The 15,856-nt window shown below is 44.7% G+C and overlaps 1 protein-coding gene across 1 annotated transcript in view; it reads left to right on the top strand.

Moving 5' to 3' along the window:
* Positions 413-15,856, top strand: part of FBXO42 (F-box protein 42) — a 125,985-nt gene continuing 110,541 nt past the window's right edge. The window contains exon 1 of the mRNA XM_018054652.1: positions 413-942. The gene's annotated coding sequence lies outside the window, so the exon portion shown is untranslated. The remainder of the gene's footprint in view (positions 943-15,856) is intronic.

Below are 15,856 nucleotides of genomic sequence, written 5' to 3'. Positions count from 1 at the left end.
TTTCTTAAGGGCGACGTGTACTGAATGGGAGTCCCTGTGAAGTCATCGTCTTGAGTACGGGAAGTGTGTTCTTTGGAACCATCTTTTCTAAGGGAAAACAATTTACTTTAAGTTCTCGTTTTCATAACCTGCAGATTATGTTTTTTCAAAATTCTCAAAACACTTTTACACCTCAAAGAATGAAGCAGGAAGTAAAACATTGACCAGTTTAAACTGGTTTTGACTCTTTAAATAGGCTATTTATTAATCAAACCTTGGAGAAGGAAATGGCAATCCACTCCAGTATTCTTGCTGGGAAAATCCCATGGACGGAGGAGCCTGGTAGGCTGCAGTCCATGGGATCGCAAAGAGTCGGACACCACTGAGCGACTTCACTTAGTCAAACCTTGAGGGCTCACAGAGACAGCACTGCGCATGCGCAAGACGGGAACCCGAGTTTCCAGGCTGCCGGCGGAGCCGAGGAGCTTCAGTCCCGGCAACCACGGCCGAAGTGGTTGCCGTCGGATCCCTCAACCAGGTGAAGCAAGAAGTCCTTCAGTGAGGAAACTCCGGCTTCCGTCTGCCGTGGCACCTTGTTAACCATATATGGACTGCTTTGAAAACTAGCCAATCAGCTTGTGCCAAGTTTGAATTTTCCCTAACTCCTTCAATTTTGCCCCAAACCGCGGCGCGGGGAGACAGGTTTCAGCCCAGTTTCCTGTCTCCTTGCTGGTTGACCTCGCAACAAAGCTCTTTCTTTTCTCGAAAGACGACCGTGTGGTCTGGCTGAGGCCCTGTAGCCCCGGGCTGGGTGTAGGTCCTCGGCACAGACCCTGGGTGGACACCTAGACGCGATTTGTCTAGGGACTGCTGTCGGGTTCCTGCTTCCAGCCGCAGAGGCGCTCCAGGCTCCTCCGCGCTCCTTTCATTTTGGGGGAAGGAAACAGCTCCTGGATCTTTTGGGTGAGTAACCTCGTAAAAACGCGCTTGTGTATAAATTGTCCATTGACCGCATCACGTTATGGGTTAGAGTCCCACTCTAAAGGAGCCTGTATAAAAGGTTACAGCGCCTGCGGAGAGTGGAGATTCAGTTCCTCGTCTTGGAACTAAGATCCCAGGAGCCGGCCAAAAAAATGAAAACGCTTACAGCCGCTGAGGTACTCAGAAGATCGGATTAGAGTCCCAGGCCCTTAACTTTCTTTGTCAGTGTCTGATTGTTTCATTTGTTAGGAATTGGCTAGTAGGGTTAAATTGGATGGTCACAGAAAAACTTTATTGAATCTGTATTCTGCCGTTTTGCTGTGGTCATCCTGAAGAAAAAAACCCTTCTAAAATGGGGAATGGGAACAGCGTACCTGACAACACTCCTTTGAAAAGTGTTCTTCAACGTTGGTCGAGGGTTAGCTCTAAGCCGATGAAAAAGAAGCAAATGCTTCACTTGTGTAACACTGTCTGGCCCACATATCAGCTGGAGTCAGGGGAAAAGTGGCCCCAGAATGGGTCTTTGAACTATAATACTATTTTACAATTAGACTTGTTTTGTAAGAGACAGAAAAAATGGGAAGAAATCCAGTATGTACAATCATTTATGACTTTATATCAGAGGAGAAATTGGTATAAGGAAATTAATGAGAACACGATCACGATGGGTCAGAGGGAAGACTGTCAGGAAAGGTCTCTTTTACCGGAGTCAAGGTCAGATGGTGATCTGGTCCCTTCATCGCCACCTGTTGCAGTAGCCCGATGGCCTGCCGCTGCCTCGGCACCTTCTCCAGTAGCCCGTCCCTCAGCGCCTCGTCGCCCAGCGCCTCCTCCAGTAGCCCAACGGTCTGCCCCTGCCTCAGCGCCTGCTTCAGTAGCCCCTCCCTCGGTACCCCCTCCCTCGCCAGCTCTTGTGTTAGCCCTCTCGTCCACACCTCTGGTGGCTCCCTCGACTTGTGAAGCGGGCCTTCCTGCAGGCAGTGCCAAGGGGCCTACCAGTCTTCCTCAGGCTGCTGGCCCGGCTCTGTGCTCACTCTTAGCAGATGGGCACGAAGGCACGGTCTCCCTTCTTTGTCCGCATCAGGGTACTCAGTTTGGCCCAGGGAACACTCTACCTCAGGCAAAGCGATTTCTGTTCAGGCAGGTCCCAGCTGGCTTAGATGACCAAGGCCAATCCAGAGCACATGGAGTGATCCATTATGGTTTATCAGGAATAGATTTATTTAATTATAAAGCTAAAATGCCATCTTATCAGGATGATCCCAGGAAGATGGAGCGTCTCTTTAAAGGCATTTTTGCTGTTTATCATCCTAACTGGGCTGCGATACAGGTCCTCTTGAATAGTGTCCTCAGTCCAGAGGAGCGCAGCATGGTATTAGAGAAGGCCCGTGAGGAGGCTGAAAGGCTGCGTGAGATACACCCAGAGAGTCCAATCAGAACTTCAGCAGAGCAGGCTCTTCCTGGAGCTGAACCAGGATGGGATCCCAGTGATCCAGGAGATCAAGCAAGGCTGGATCATTATAAAGATTGTTTAATGATTGGACTGCAAAAGGGGGCCAACAACTTCAAGAGGGTCCAGAATGTAAGGCAAGGGCAGGAGGAGGGCCCATACCCCTTTCTTGAAAGGCTTCATGAGGCTTTCCGAAAATATACTGATATTGATCCAGAACACCCAAATAACATGGGACTGGTCAATTTAACCTTTATCAGTCAGAGTGCCCCAGATATAAGAAGAAAACTACAGCAGCTAGAAGAGGGACCATGGTTGCCAACGGTTCAGTTGCTTGCGATTGCTCTTGAAGTGTTCAGAGGCCGACTCAAGGTTCGAGAAAAGCAGGAGCAATGCATCTTGAGGAAGGCTGCTCTGCTCAGCCGTAACCAGTCAAGGCCCAGCAGGACATCTGCAAGAAAGAACAAACGGCCACTGGTCAGACCCCGGGGACCTCCAAAACCCAACCGGAAAGGGCATCCATTTGTTGGGCCACAACAATGTGCCTTTTGTAAACAGGAAGGACATTGGAAACGGGAGTGTCCCAAAAACAGATGGGCCCCTTCCCCGAGACAGCATCCATCAGTGGTGTGTCTGGGGAGGTTGCTCAGAAACCTTTTCTACAGAGGCTCCAATGTCACATAGAGAAAACATCTGTAAAGTACAGCTTTATGTATGAGCCTGAATGTCATAGTCCCTCATCAGGACAAGAGGTACTAAAAATTTTAAATGACCAAGTGGGTTTCTCAGCAGAAAAAGTAGACGCCAGAGTACTCCCAGGTCAAGATTTCACTCTCCAAGCTGCACCATTACAATTGGGAAACAAGACTCCATCAGATGTCCCTGAAGAAATTTTACAAAAGATAAGAGCAGATGTTTGGGCTGATGGGACACCAGGAAGAGCCAAGACAGCTGACCCGGTAGTAGAAAAACTCCGTCCAGGTGCCCAGGTTCCAAAGTTAAAGCAGCGTCCTTTGAAAAGGGATGTAAAGGAAGGCATAAAGCCTCTGATAAACACCTTTCTTAAATACCAATTAATTCAACCATGTCAGTCCCCATATAACACTCCTATCTTGCCAGTACAAAAACCTGGGACTGGAGAGTATCTTTTTGTACAGAATTTGCGAGCTATCAACCAAATTGTAGAGGATATACCTTCAGTGATGCCAAATCCTTATACTTTGTTTACAGATTTATCTGGAGACTTTTGCTGGTTTACAGTTCTGAACTTAAAAGATGCCTTTTATTGCATACCCCTCAGTCCTGAATCCCAGAAACTTTGCATTCGAGTGGGATGATCCAGAGACAAACGTAAAGCAGCAGTATTGCTGGACGGTCCTTCCGCTAGGGTTTAAAAATGCCACCACCATCTTTGTGGAGGCCTTTTTGAAGGACTTGAAGGATCTCCAGTTAAATGAAGGAATCTTACTCCAGTATGTGGGTAATATACTAATTGCTAGTAAAACTAAGGAAGCTTCAGACCAAAATACAGTCCTCACTTTAAACTTTTTGGCAGACTGGGGATATAAAGTCTCCAAAGAAAAGGCACAAATTTCTCAACCAACTGTACAGTATCTAGGAGTCGAGTTGTCAAAACGACAGAGAAATCTGTTGTCAGATCGAAGGGAGGCAATAGCTGGGGTGAACGTGCCCACCACCAGAAAGCAACTGAAAAGGTTCTTGGGAAAGGCTGGGTTTTGTCGTATTTGGATTCCTAACTTTGGACTCATAGTCAAACCTCTCTACGAGGCTCTCAAAAGAAGTGTCAGTGAGCCATTAAACTGGACTGCTGAATGCCTTGAGTCATTCCATACCATCAAGGAGAAAATTTCAACAGCCCCAGCCCTTGGTCTCCCGGACAGAAGAAAGCCATTTGACCTTTTTGTGCATGAAAGACAGGGTGTGAGTCTTGGAGTGCTAACTCAAAATTTAGATACTGCCAGAAGGCCAGTAGCTTACTTTTCGAAACAATTGGATATTGTAAGTCAAGGATGGCCAGTTTGCTTCCGGGCTGTGGCTGCGACCTGTGACCTTTTACAGGAAGCTGAAAAGTTCACCAAGGGCGTTCCTACCCTTGTGCACACCCCGCACCGTGGGCAGCCTTTACTTGAACGAAAGGGCGGATGTGTGCTTACTGCCAAGAGGCTAGGAAAATACCGAGCCATCCTGTGTAGCGGCCCGAATGTGACATTAAAGGAGGTGTCTGCTTTAAACCCAGCCACTCTGCTCCCTGGGGCAACAGAAGGACCTGCTCACGACTGTATGCAGGTATTTGAAGAACAGTGTCCTCGGCCTGACCTGACCGCTCTGTTTTCAGAAATGGATCTAGAGAGAGATGATGAATGGGGACTTTATGTTGACTTTTGAGACTTGGATGATGATGAGTAACAAACGAAGAGGCTGGATATATAATGAACAGGAGCTAGTGCTTAGATTGCAGCATTTTACGGGAAGAATCATACTCAACTACATCAAGGAACCCATTATAGGAAGGGTACGACCTGTCATTGTCTACAAGAGTTTATTGTTAGTCCATAAATGCAAAGGACCATTCAAAAGATAATACAAAACCGCCTGATTTGCACCAGAAACAACCCTAAAACTGGGCCACCTCCAACAGAACCAGGAGGTGATTGGCAAATAGACTTTACTGTTGCGCCAAGAGCCATGGGACATTATAGGTATTTGCTGGTATTTGTGGACACCCTCACAGAATGGGTTGAAGATTTTCCACACCAGAGAGAGAGCTTCCTAGGTAAAAAGGCCTCACTGAAAGAAACTAGCCCTCGTTTTGGGTTACCTCTTTCAATTCAAAGTGACAGCAGAGGAGATTTCATAGCTGGGGTAACTCAAGGGGTCTCCGGGGCCCTTGGGCTACAATAGAAGTTACATGCTTGATGGAGCCCTCAAGGTATGTCAGGAAGCCAGCTTCACTTGACTTGACGTCTTGACAGTTGCCCTTTTGAGGAGGGTAAGAATGGCCCCTAGAAGCAAAGGCTGCTTGAGCGCCTATGGACTGTTACATGGGAGACCCTGCCTTAAGGCTGAGTAGCATTGCAGTCTTGAAAGTGATCCCACTGTAACATGATTAGACAGTATAAAATGTGTAAAGTTTCTCGGTGCTGTCTTATTCTGTAGTTGATTAATGTTTCCCACAGACATTCCTTTGCAATGCAGAAGCCCAGGGAATGCGTCCTCCTGAAACTTGGAAACAGCGCTTCGCTGAAGATCAGCTGCGGCCCAGGTGGATAGGCCCTGTGAAGGTCTTCTGTTTCCACATTCTGCAGCAGAGCTAAAGAGTTAAACCCTGGGTATACCACTCCCGAGTAGAAATAGTACCCATTTCTAACCAGCAGCTCCCTGTCCCCTCTACAGTGCTCAAACAGGGCACACTCTTTATGGACAGGAGAAAGCAAGCATGCCAGCCGCCTTAATACTGGTGGGGCCTGGAAAGCCCTTACGGATTTCTTGACCCCTGATTACACTTGTGAACCCTTAACTGGCCTTCAGTTACTTGCCATCTAGAAACAGGACAGCTAAGACTCCACCTGGCTGGGAAGAGATGAGGACGTCCTCAAAGTAGACAGCTTCTGTCCAGAAGTCTGGTCCAGGCCTATATAAATAAATATTCAATCACTAAAAACGTCTGAAATAACATGGTTTCAGTTAAGTTCAGTTGCTCAGTCGTATCTGACTTTGCGACTCCATGAACCGCAGCATGCCAGGCCTCCCTGTCCATCGCCAACTCCCGGAGTCTACCCAAACCCATGTCCATTGAGTTGGTGATGCCATCCAACCATCTCATCCTCTGTTGTCCCCTTCTCCTCCCGCTTTCAATCTTTCCCAGCATCAGGGTCTTTTCAAATGAGTCAGCTCTTCACATCAGGTGGACAAAGGATTGGAGTTTCAGCTTCAGCACCAGTCCTTCTAGTGAACACTCAGGACTGATTTCCTTCAGAATGGACTGGTTGGATCTCCTTGCAGTCCAAGGGACTCTCAAGAGTCTTCTCCAATGCCACAGCTCAAAAGCATCAGTTCTTGGGCACTCAGCTTTCTTTATGGTCCAACTCTCACATCCATACATGACCACTGGAAAAACCATAACCTTGACTAGACAGACCTTTGTTGGCAAAGTAACGTCTCTGCTTTTTAATATGTTGTCTAGGTTGGTCATAACTTTTCTTCCAAGGAGTAAGCGTCTTTTAATTTCTTGGCTGCAATCACCATCTGCAGTGATTTTGGAGCCCCAGAAATAAAGTCTGCCATTGTTTCCACTGTCTCCCCATCTATTTCCCATGAAGTGATGGGACTGGATGCCATGATCTTCGTTTTCTGAATGTTGAGCTTTAAGCCAACTTTTTCACTCTCTTTCACTTTCATCAAGAGGCTTTTTAGTTCCTCTTCACTTTCTGCCATAAGGGTGATGTCATCTGCATATCTGAGGTTATTGATATTTTTCCTGGCAATCTTGATTCCAGCTTGTGCTTCCTCCAGCCCAGCGTTTCTCAAGATGTACTCTGCATATAAGTTAAATAAGCAGGTGACAATATACAGCCTTGATGTACTCCTTTTCCTATTTGGAACCAGTCTGTTGTTCCATGTCCAGTTCTAACTGTTGCTTCCTGACCTGCATACAGGGGAGCAGGTTTCTCAAGAAACCAGGTCAGGTGGTCTGGTATTCCCAGCTCTTTCAGAATTTTCCACAGTTTATTGTGATCCACACAGTCAAAGGCTTTGGCATAGTCAATAAAGCAGAAATAGATGTTTTTCTGGAACTCTCTTGCTTTTTCAATGATCCAGCAGATATTGGCAATTTGATCTCTGGTTCCTCTGCCTTTTCTAAAACCAGCTTGAACATCTGAAAGTTCATAGGTCACGTATTGCTGAAGCCTGGCTTGGAGAATTTTGAGCATTACTTTACTAGCATGTGAGATGAGTGCAATTGTGCGGTAGTTTGAGCATTCTTTGGCATTGCCTTTCTTTGGGATTGGAATGAATACTGACCTTTTCCAGTCCTGTGGCCACTGCTGAGTTTTCCAAATTTGCTGACATATTGAGTGCAGCACTTTGACAGCATCATCTTTCAGGATTTGAAATAGCTCCACTGGAATTCCATCACCTCCACTAGCTTTGTTCATAGTGATGCTTCCTAAGGCCCACTTGACTTCACATTCCAGGATTTCTGGCTCTTGATGAGTGTGAGTGATCACACCATCATGATTATCTGGGTCGTGAAGATCTTTTTTGTCTAGTTCTGTGTATTCTTGCCACCTCTTCTTAATATTTTCTTCTGTTAGGTCCATACCATTTCTGTTTTTTATTGTGCCCATCTTTGCATGAAATGTTCCCTTGTAATTTTCTTGAAGAGATCTCTCGTCTTTCCCATTCTATTGTTTTCCTCTATTTCTTTGCATTGATCGCTGAGGAAGGCTTTCTTATCTCTCCTTGCTGTTTGGAACTCTGCATTCAAATGGGTATATCTTTCTTTTTCTCCTTTGGTTTTCACTTCTCTTCTTTTCACAGCTATTTGTAAGGCCTCCTCAGATAGCCATTTTGCTTTCTTGCATTTCTGTTTCTTGGTTTCCTGGACTCCTAAAGAATAAGGTATGTTTTTGGAGGACTGTTAAAATTAGGAGTCATAGTTCTGTGTATCATAGGGTTAATCTTTTTACTCACCAATTTTTTTACTTATTATCTGTCTCGTATATTTAAAAAGACCTCCCCCACTCTCATGATGATTGCCTGAGACTTTAGAATTCAAAGCAGGACTTGTGAATGTTTACAATCAAGTGCAAAAACAATTTCATTCCTGTTATAATAATCTGCTATAATAATCTGTTATAATAATGCTGCTACTCAGCAAGAAGCAGCTATGTAAGAAGACTATGGTCTTTTTGAGTGAATAAACTTCAAAAAAATGTAAATGAGATATGAGCTTTTAGATAAACTCTATTAAGAATAATTATGCTTTAGGAATGTCTGTCTGAAATAGTCTGTCCAAATTGGGGTAACTTGAATTGGGTTGTGCTAAACTAAGTGATGGAAGTTCACCGACTAGCTAGCTCATTTCCAAATAGAGTAAGATTTTGAAACATTTATTACTGAACATTAGTTTCCTCTTACAAAGAAGCTAAAGAAATTTGGGACTGTTAATGACTAAAAATAAGCTGGCGCAAAAACTTGAATTTGGCTTTTCTCTCTGTTAAAAGGACACACTTTCTTCAGATGGTGAACTGCATTTGACAATAGATTTAAGTTTATTTGCCTCTTACATGGTCTGTTTTGTATTCGCCTCTGAAATCCCATGTTGTTACTTTGGCTGAGTGAATAGCTATTGTTTCACAGTGACCTATAGTCCCATCTGACTGAGTGCTCGAAACCTTTCTGATATTTGTTGACAAAACTTCCTAAATCATTCTATGAAGCACTTTTGGCTTCTAGCTAACTTTGGGAAGCTTCAGAGGGCCCCTGAAACATCCCAAAGGGAGATATTACATTAATTGGGTTAAACTTCTGTGTTGAATTACGTGGGAAGTATTGTCAGGTGAACAATAAGTCTCGGGTTTATTGTATGGTGAATGTGACTAATAGAGATATCCTAGAAACAATTTATATGTAAATTCTGATATATTCAGGTGAAATGTTGCCATAACTCTAATTACTATCTTAAAATGTTGTCACAGCACTAACCGAGTTTCTTGTGAAAATGCTTCCTCTTCAAGAAGATTTATAGAAAGGACTTTTGGATAAATACAAGTTTCTGAACTGGGTAAGAAATTAAAGGATTCTAGTGGGAAACCTGATGACTGTACAAAGGTTAACAAAAGGACTGAATGAATTGGCAAATATGCTTATCACTTTTATGGTTTCTGAAAAATTACTCGTTTGAATCTGTTTTCCAGATCTTAGGAAACCTTCCCCTCAAACTAATTATGACTTAACAGAAATTTGGTAAAATGATATTTAATAAACAAATTGAAACATTTACCTTTTTTCTCTATCTGAGCCCTTCAGAAATTGGAAACTCTTAGGGTTCCAGTAACTTTATCAGATAGATTAGGAAGGTTATCTCACTAATAGGTACAGAAATCTCAGTTTTGGAGACCTTGAGAAAGGGAGGAATTCACTTAGATCTGTTAGGCAAAATGTGTGATAAGCCTTTGGGATGACTTTCCTACCCCTGAAAGGTTTTATTTTAAAGTTAAGTTTGAGACTCCATAAAAGTTTCAGCAAAGCAAAAAAAACACACAAAAGTTTATGATCAATTATGGTTATATAAATAATCAGGTCAAGTTTATTGAGAACAGACCTACTTTGTAAACAAGTCTTAATTTGGTTATATTTGGTAAAAATGAGGGTGATTTTAGGGAGAAAAGGATGTTTCAATGAGTGTTAAATCCCAGTCTGTATCTACTAAGACTCACTTCCTGAATAGATCTCTGCTGTTAGGATATATTAGTGTAAAATTTAGTTGAATTATTAAAGGACACTCTCAGTTTGTTTCTGAAGCTTAGCTCAATAATCTGTCTTTGGATAAAGATCAGATGCCTCGCGACCTGCAACCAAGACTGGAAAAAGACATAATTTAAGGAACTGTCTCCAACCTGGCTGGAAGGACCTTTTATCAGCTACTCTTAACTGGCTCATGCACAGTGAAATTGAAGGAAAATTGACTCTTGGACTAACTCCCACTTCCAAAGGCCCCTCCACTGGACTGGTCTATAAAGAGGACTGGCTGACCTCAAACTCACCTTCAAACGATGCTCAGACAGAGGAAACTGCATGAGGATGGGAAGACGATGACGTCAGAAGTAGACAGCTTGCCCAAGATGCCCGACCTGATTCTAGGGTCACTTACAACGCTTTCTTGATTCCTTGGACCTTTGCACATCAATCGAACGTTTTCTGTCATAGACACGATTCTGTGCTAATTTAAAGCTCAATCCAGTTGTCGGGTTGCGGCCTAGTACTTCCGGGTTACCTTGGTGGATTTCTCCTCTCCAGGGCTCTGATTGGATAGACCCTAGAAAGTTTTATTTTAAAAGAGAGTTCAGTCCTGTTCTCTCTATTCATGATATTACTAGATGGGATCCTCTCACTTGGTCAGTTAATAATACCTGCTCTGACCCTGGCTCATAGATTTAAGTGTTTTCTTAGGGTCATTTAAACTCAGTAACAAGCTAAGTCTCAATCAAAAAAAATGTGACCTCTTGACTACTAAAAGGAAAATTCCCACAATTATGGGATGGGTCTATATATGCTTAACACCAGGCTATGGTTAAGTTTAAAAGCTCTTTATGTTGGGAACAATTAAATCATACTAAGAATGATCAACCTAGTATTATTATAAAACTAGGCTGAGTACTTTGTAAACTATGCCTATTATTACCGTTACAGAGAATGAGTGATATGAAACTCAGTGGATTTGTGGTAGTAACTTATAGCCTTGGCACCTACCAGGATAGATAGGAAGGTATAGCCTGGGATTACCATGAACTCAAGGTCATACACATAATAAATTAGAGGTAAAAGATTTACAACAGACCGTAGAAATTGAGACAGGATATGAGGAGACAAATGCCTGGCTGGAATGGATTGACTATTCTGTGCGCACCTGAAATAAGAGCAACTGTTACGCTTGCGCAACAGGTAGGCCGGAGTCTCAGTGGTGCCATTGCCGCTCGGATGGACCTCAGATGCTATGGGCATAGAACGCGTGATACTCCTCTTTCAGGACAATATGGCCCGGGGTAATAAATCCTGCAGGACCTCGTCACTAACGTTCGTGACTGTGAAGGGTCCGAGGCATAACCCCCGAAGACTGTCAAACCCCCATTCCGTAATGCAAACTATGCCTCGTGCCTCTCTAGGTGGGGGGAACAGTTAGCATTCTTGGGGAATGTGTCCGGGTGCAGTGAAGGCCGGTCCTTTGAGGGGATGAACAACCGTTCTGCATGAACTATGGCCTGGGAAGACATCTGGTGTTGTGGAGGACCACTGCTTGCGACTCTGCCGGCCAGCTGGAGTGGAATCTGCACTCTCGTTCAATTGGCTGTCCTTTCCACCCTGGCATTTCGACCCTCGGATCCACTGCTTAAGCAGACTAACCACAGAGCCAGAAGGAACACCCTTGCCCCAGGTGGGTCATCTGATCCCTATGTATTTATTCTGCTGGGGTCCATAGAGGTATTCCTAATGAATCCAAGGCTAGAAACCAAATAGCAGCGAGGTTTGAGTCAGTATCATTCTGGTGGTCCACCATTAACAAAAATGTTGATTGGATAAACTATATTTACTACAACCAACAGAGGTTTGTTAACTATACCAGAGATGCTCTAAGGGGAATAGCAAAACAGATGCTACCAGCAAAATGGCCTGGGGAAAATTGACTGGCCTTAGACGTGCTTCTGGGCTTCCCTTGTGGCTCAGCTGGTAAAGAATCTGTCTGCAATGCAGGAGACCTGGGATTGAGCCTTGGGTTGGGAAGATGCCCTGGAGAAGGGAAAGGCTACCCACTCTGGGATACTGGCGTAGAGAAGTCCACGGACTGTATAGTCCATGGGGTCGCAAAGAGTCGGACACGGCTGAATGAGTTTCACTTTCACTTTCAGACATGATTCTGGCAGAAAAGGGAGGAGTGTGTGTTATGGTATGGTGTCAATGTCGTACTTTCATACCCAACAACACGGCCCCTGATGGCACAATAACAAGGGCCTTGCAAGGTCTGACCACCTTGGGTAATGAGTCGGCCGAAAACTCAGGGATAGATGACCCATTGTCCAGTTTGATGGGACAGTGGTTTGGGAGATGGAGAGGCATCATGGTGTCTATCTTGACTGCCCTTATTATCACACTTGAAATACCCCGTTAGGGTGTTGCCTCATTCCTTGTGTCAGGAGCCTAATACAAAGATGAATAGAAACAGCTCTCACCAGGCAGTCCGCTGCAGCCTGTCATAGCAACCTTCTATTCCTGGAGGAGTCTGAACGTGAGTCATTCCATGCTGAGTTCGAAGAAAAGAATCATCGACCATCATAAAAAGGGGGTGGGACTTGAAAGAAAAAAGGGGGTGGGACTTGAAAGAAACTCATGGTCTTTTCTAGCAAAGAGGAGAGACTGAAGAAATGGGTCCCTATTCATTGTTTAGAATAGCTGAATAGGAAGGCATCTCTATCTGTGTGTGTGTGTATGTATCTGGCTTGTGAATAAGAGTCCTGGGAGGGTGACTCGTTGGTCTTCTGTTTTCTTGCCTTCCTGGTTTCTCTTCCTCATAAGAACAACTTGGCAGGCCGATTTTGTGGGCTCTACCCTGGACACGGGCAAAGAACTAAAGGGCTGGAGAAAATATTTACTATAAACCCTCCACTCAGAAGCTTACAAGTATCACGCATGACCCCCAGCGACCAATAAAATCTTAGGCGCCGTTCAGGGAAGATTGTGACCCTGTGGTCCTCAGCCTGTGAGGGACCAGGGGAGGGAACCTGCGTTTCAGGGATGAAAACCGGGAGCGCTTCCCACTCGCTGCGCCTGCTCCCGCAACTTTGTCTGCGAAAGTAGAGACCGCCTTGCGAGCCGCTTCTGTCTGCGTTATTCCTGTGACTCTGAGAGCATTTCCTACAGCTAGAGCGGATGTTGCTCTGTTTCCCTTAAGACTGAGGAGTGTACAAAGGAAAGGGGGGAAATAGCACATAAAGCACTGACCTGTTTACCCTGGTTTGCCGCCTTCAACGGGCTGTTGATTAACCAAGCCTTGAGTTATTTTACAGACAGCGCTGCACATGTGGAAGACGGGAACCCATGTCTCCAGGATGACGCTGGGACCTAGAATCTTCAGTTTACGGAACTCATGAAACAGACTGTTGCCACTGCAGCCTTTGACCAGCAAGAAGTTCTTCAATAAGAAAAATCCAGCTTCCGGTTGTCCAAGTAGCTTGCTTCCAATCGGCTTTCTGACCTTCGAGACTAGCCAATAAGACTGTGCCAAGTTTGAAATTCCCCTAACCCCTTACATTTCACCCTGAACACTGGAGGGGGAGACAGGTCTGAGCCCTGCCTCCTGTTGACTGACCTCACAATAAAAGTCATTCTTTTTTTAAAAGCTGGCGCCATAGTGTTGGCTTCTGTGTGTTGCAGACAGTGAACCCTTGCTTGGTAACAAAAGGATGAAAAATATCCACTGATGCATACGAATTTTAGCATTTCTATCTGATAGAGTGAAAATGGTGACAGTATTTCCTCGTAAAGCAGCATTCCAAGCATCGATTGACACTGTATCCTCCACTGTGAGGTGAAAACATTAGTTGTTTTATCAACATGAGTTGATAGAATTGCACCTGAGCTGGATGGCCAGAATATTGACGTTCTCCTGAGTCTTTAATGACGGACATATACATTAACAACACCTTAGAAACTCACTTTATGTGTCTTCCTAAAGTGTTCTCTGTTTTGTTTTTGGACACTTGCAGCTTTAACGTGCTGTGTGATCTTTGGAAGGTACTTAGGGTTTCTGTGCCTCAATTTCCCCCAGTTAAGAAAGGATAATAATAACTCCTTCAAAGGCAAACTGTAAGGATTAAATGAGTTACTGTGCTGAAAACCTTAGGAAAATGCTTAACCTACAGTACAAGTTTTAAGAATTAGCTGTTATCATTATGGTGGTGTCTGGCCAGCCTTAATTCAGTGGTGCTCACTTGTGTCTAACTTTGTGATCCATGGACTGTAGCCCACGAGGCGCTCTGTCCATGGGATTCTCCAGGCAAGAATACTGGAGTGGCTTGCCATTTCCTTCTCCAGGGGATCTTCCTGACCCAGGGATCGAACCCGGGTCTCCTGCGTTGCAGGCGGACTCTTTACCCATTGAGCCGCTGGGGAAGCCCCTGCCTGCCTTAAGAAGATTTATAATTCTCACTTCTCTAATCCTTTTTTTTTTTTTTTTTGCCAAAACATGAAAGCAGAAGAGGCAGACAACTTGTGTTTTATTCTCTCTGACGTGTTCCGGTAGGCCTCTCAGTATTGAAAACATATCATTTAGTAGTGTTGCTTTTGGCTGCTACAATCAAGTTATCTTAGAATGCCTTCTCAGAGTAGGTTTCTTCTCATATTTTTAGCATGCCATTTAATCTTTCTAAAGTGAGTTTCCTGTTGAGAAATGTTGCATTTGTATGCCTAATGATTATTATAAATTACAGTCACGAGTTAACTATTACTAGTCTTTATTTAGAAGTTACAGTAACATGCTTACTAGCTTTCTGGGTTCATGACTTCCTGTGTCTGGAATTTCAGTCCTCTCTTGGTCTGTCCTCAGTCCATTGTTTTTACCAAGATGCCTCTGGTGTAAGTCACCCGCAGTTGGTGACTCCAAAAGTTCATCTCCAACCCTGAACTGACCTAATGTTTCCAGTTCATATAGCTAGGTTTCTTACTGACACTTCACATATACATTCCACTAGCAGGTCAAACGACTTCCCCGGTGGCTCAGACGGTAAAGTGTCTGCCTACAATGCAGGAGACCTGGGTTCGATCCCTGGGTTGGAGCGATCCTGTGGAGAAGGAAATGGCAACCGACTCCAGTACCCTTGCCTGGAAAATCCCATGGACGGAGGAGTATGGTAGACTACAGTCCGCGGGGCCGCAGAGAGCTGGGCACGACTGAGCGACTTCACTTGCACTTTTCAGCAGTTCAGATACTCTGCTCTGAAACACTACTAATACCATGAAAGTCTTGACCAACTGGAAAGATCAAAGATTTTGTTTTGTTCACTCTCTGGAACTATACTTTAAATACATCCTCCTGTGAACTCAATTCTTAAAAAAAAGATTAATTTACTTATGGCTGCGGTGGGTCTTCATTGCTGCATGGGCTTTCAGTTCAGTTCAGTCGCTCAGTCATGTCCAACTCTTTGCGACCCCATGAATCGCAGCACGCCAGGCCTCCCTGTCCATCACCAACTCCCGGAGTTCATTCAAACTCAGGTGCATTGAGTCGGTGATGCCATCCAGCCATCTCGTCCTCTGTCGTCCCCTTCTCCTGCCCCGAATCCCTCCCGGCATCAGGCCTTAGGGCTACTATATTGCTCGATGTGTGGACTTCCCCTTGCAGGGGCTTTTGTTGCGGAGTATAGGCTATAGGTGTGTGGGCTCAGTAGTTTCAGCTCATGGGCTCTACAGCACAGATTTCAGTCAAGTTGTGGTGCACAGGCTTAGCTGCCCTGCAGCATGTGGAGTCTTTGCTGGCCAGGGATTGACCCATGTACCCTGCACTGGCGGGTGGATTCTTAACCACTTAGCCACCAGGGCAGCCCTGAGCTCATTCTTTTAAGTAAATTGTTCTAACCGCCTTGGCAGCAACATGGTCGATGAGACCATCAGTCAGGCATCACCTAAGCCTCACTTTTTGAGATGTGATTA

The sequence above is a fragment of the Capra hircus genome, chromosome 2 (genome assembly GCF_001704415.2).
Source record: "Capra hircus breed San Clemente chromosome 2, ASM170441v1, whole genome shotgun sequence".
Taxonomy (NCBI): domain Eukaryota; kingdom Metazoa; phylum Chordata; class Mammalia; order Artiodactyla; family Bovidae; genus Capra; species Capra hircus.
The sequence above is the reverse complement of the archived record's forward strand: the minus strand, read 5'-3'. Positions and strand labels throughout refer to the sequence as shown.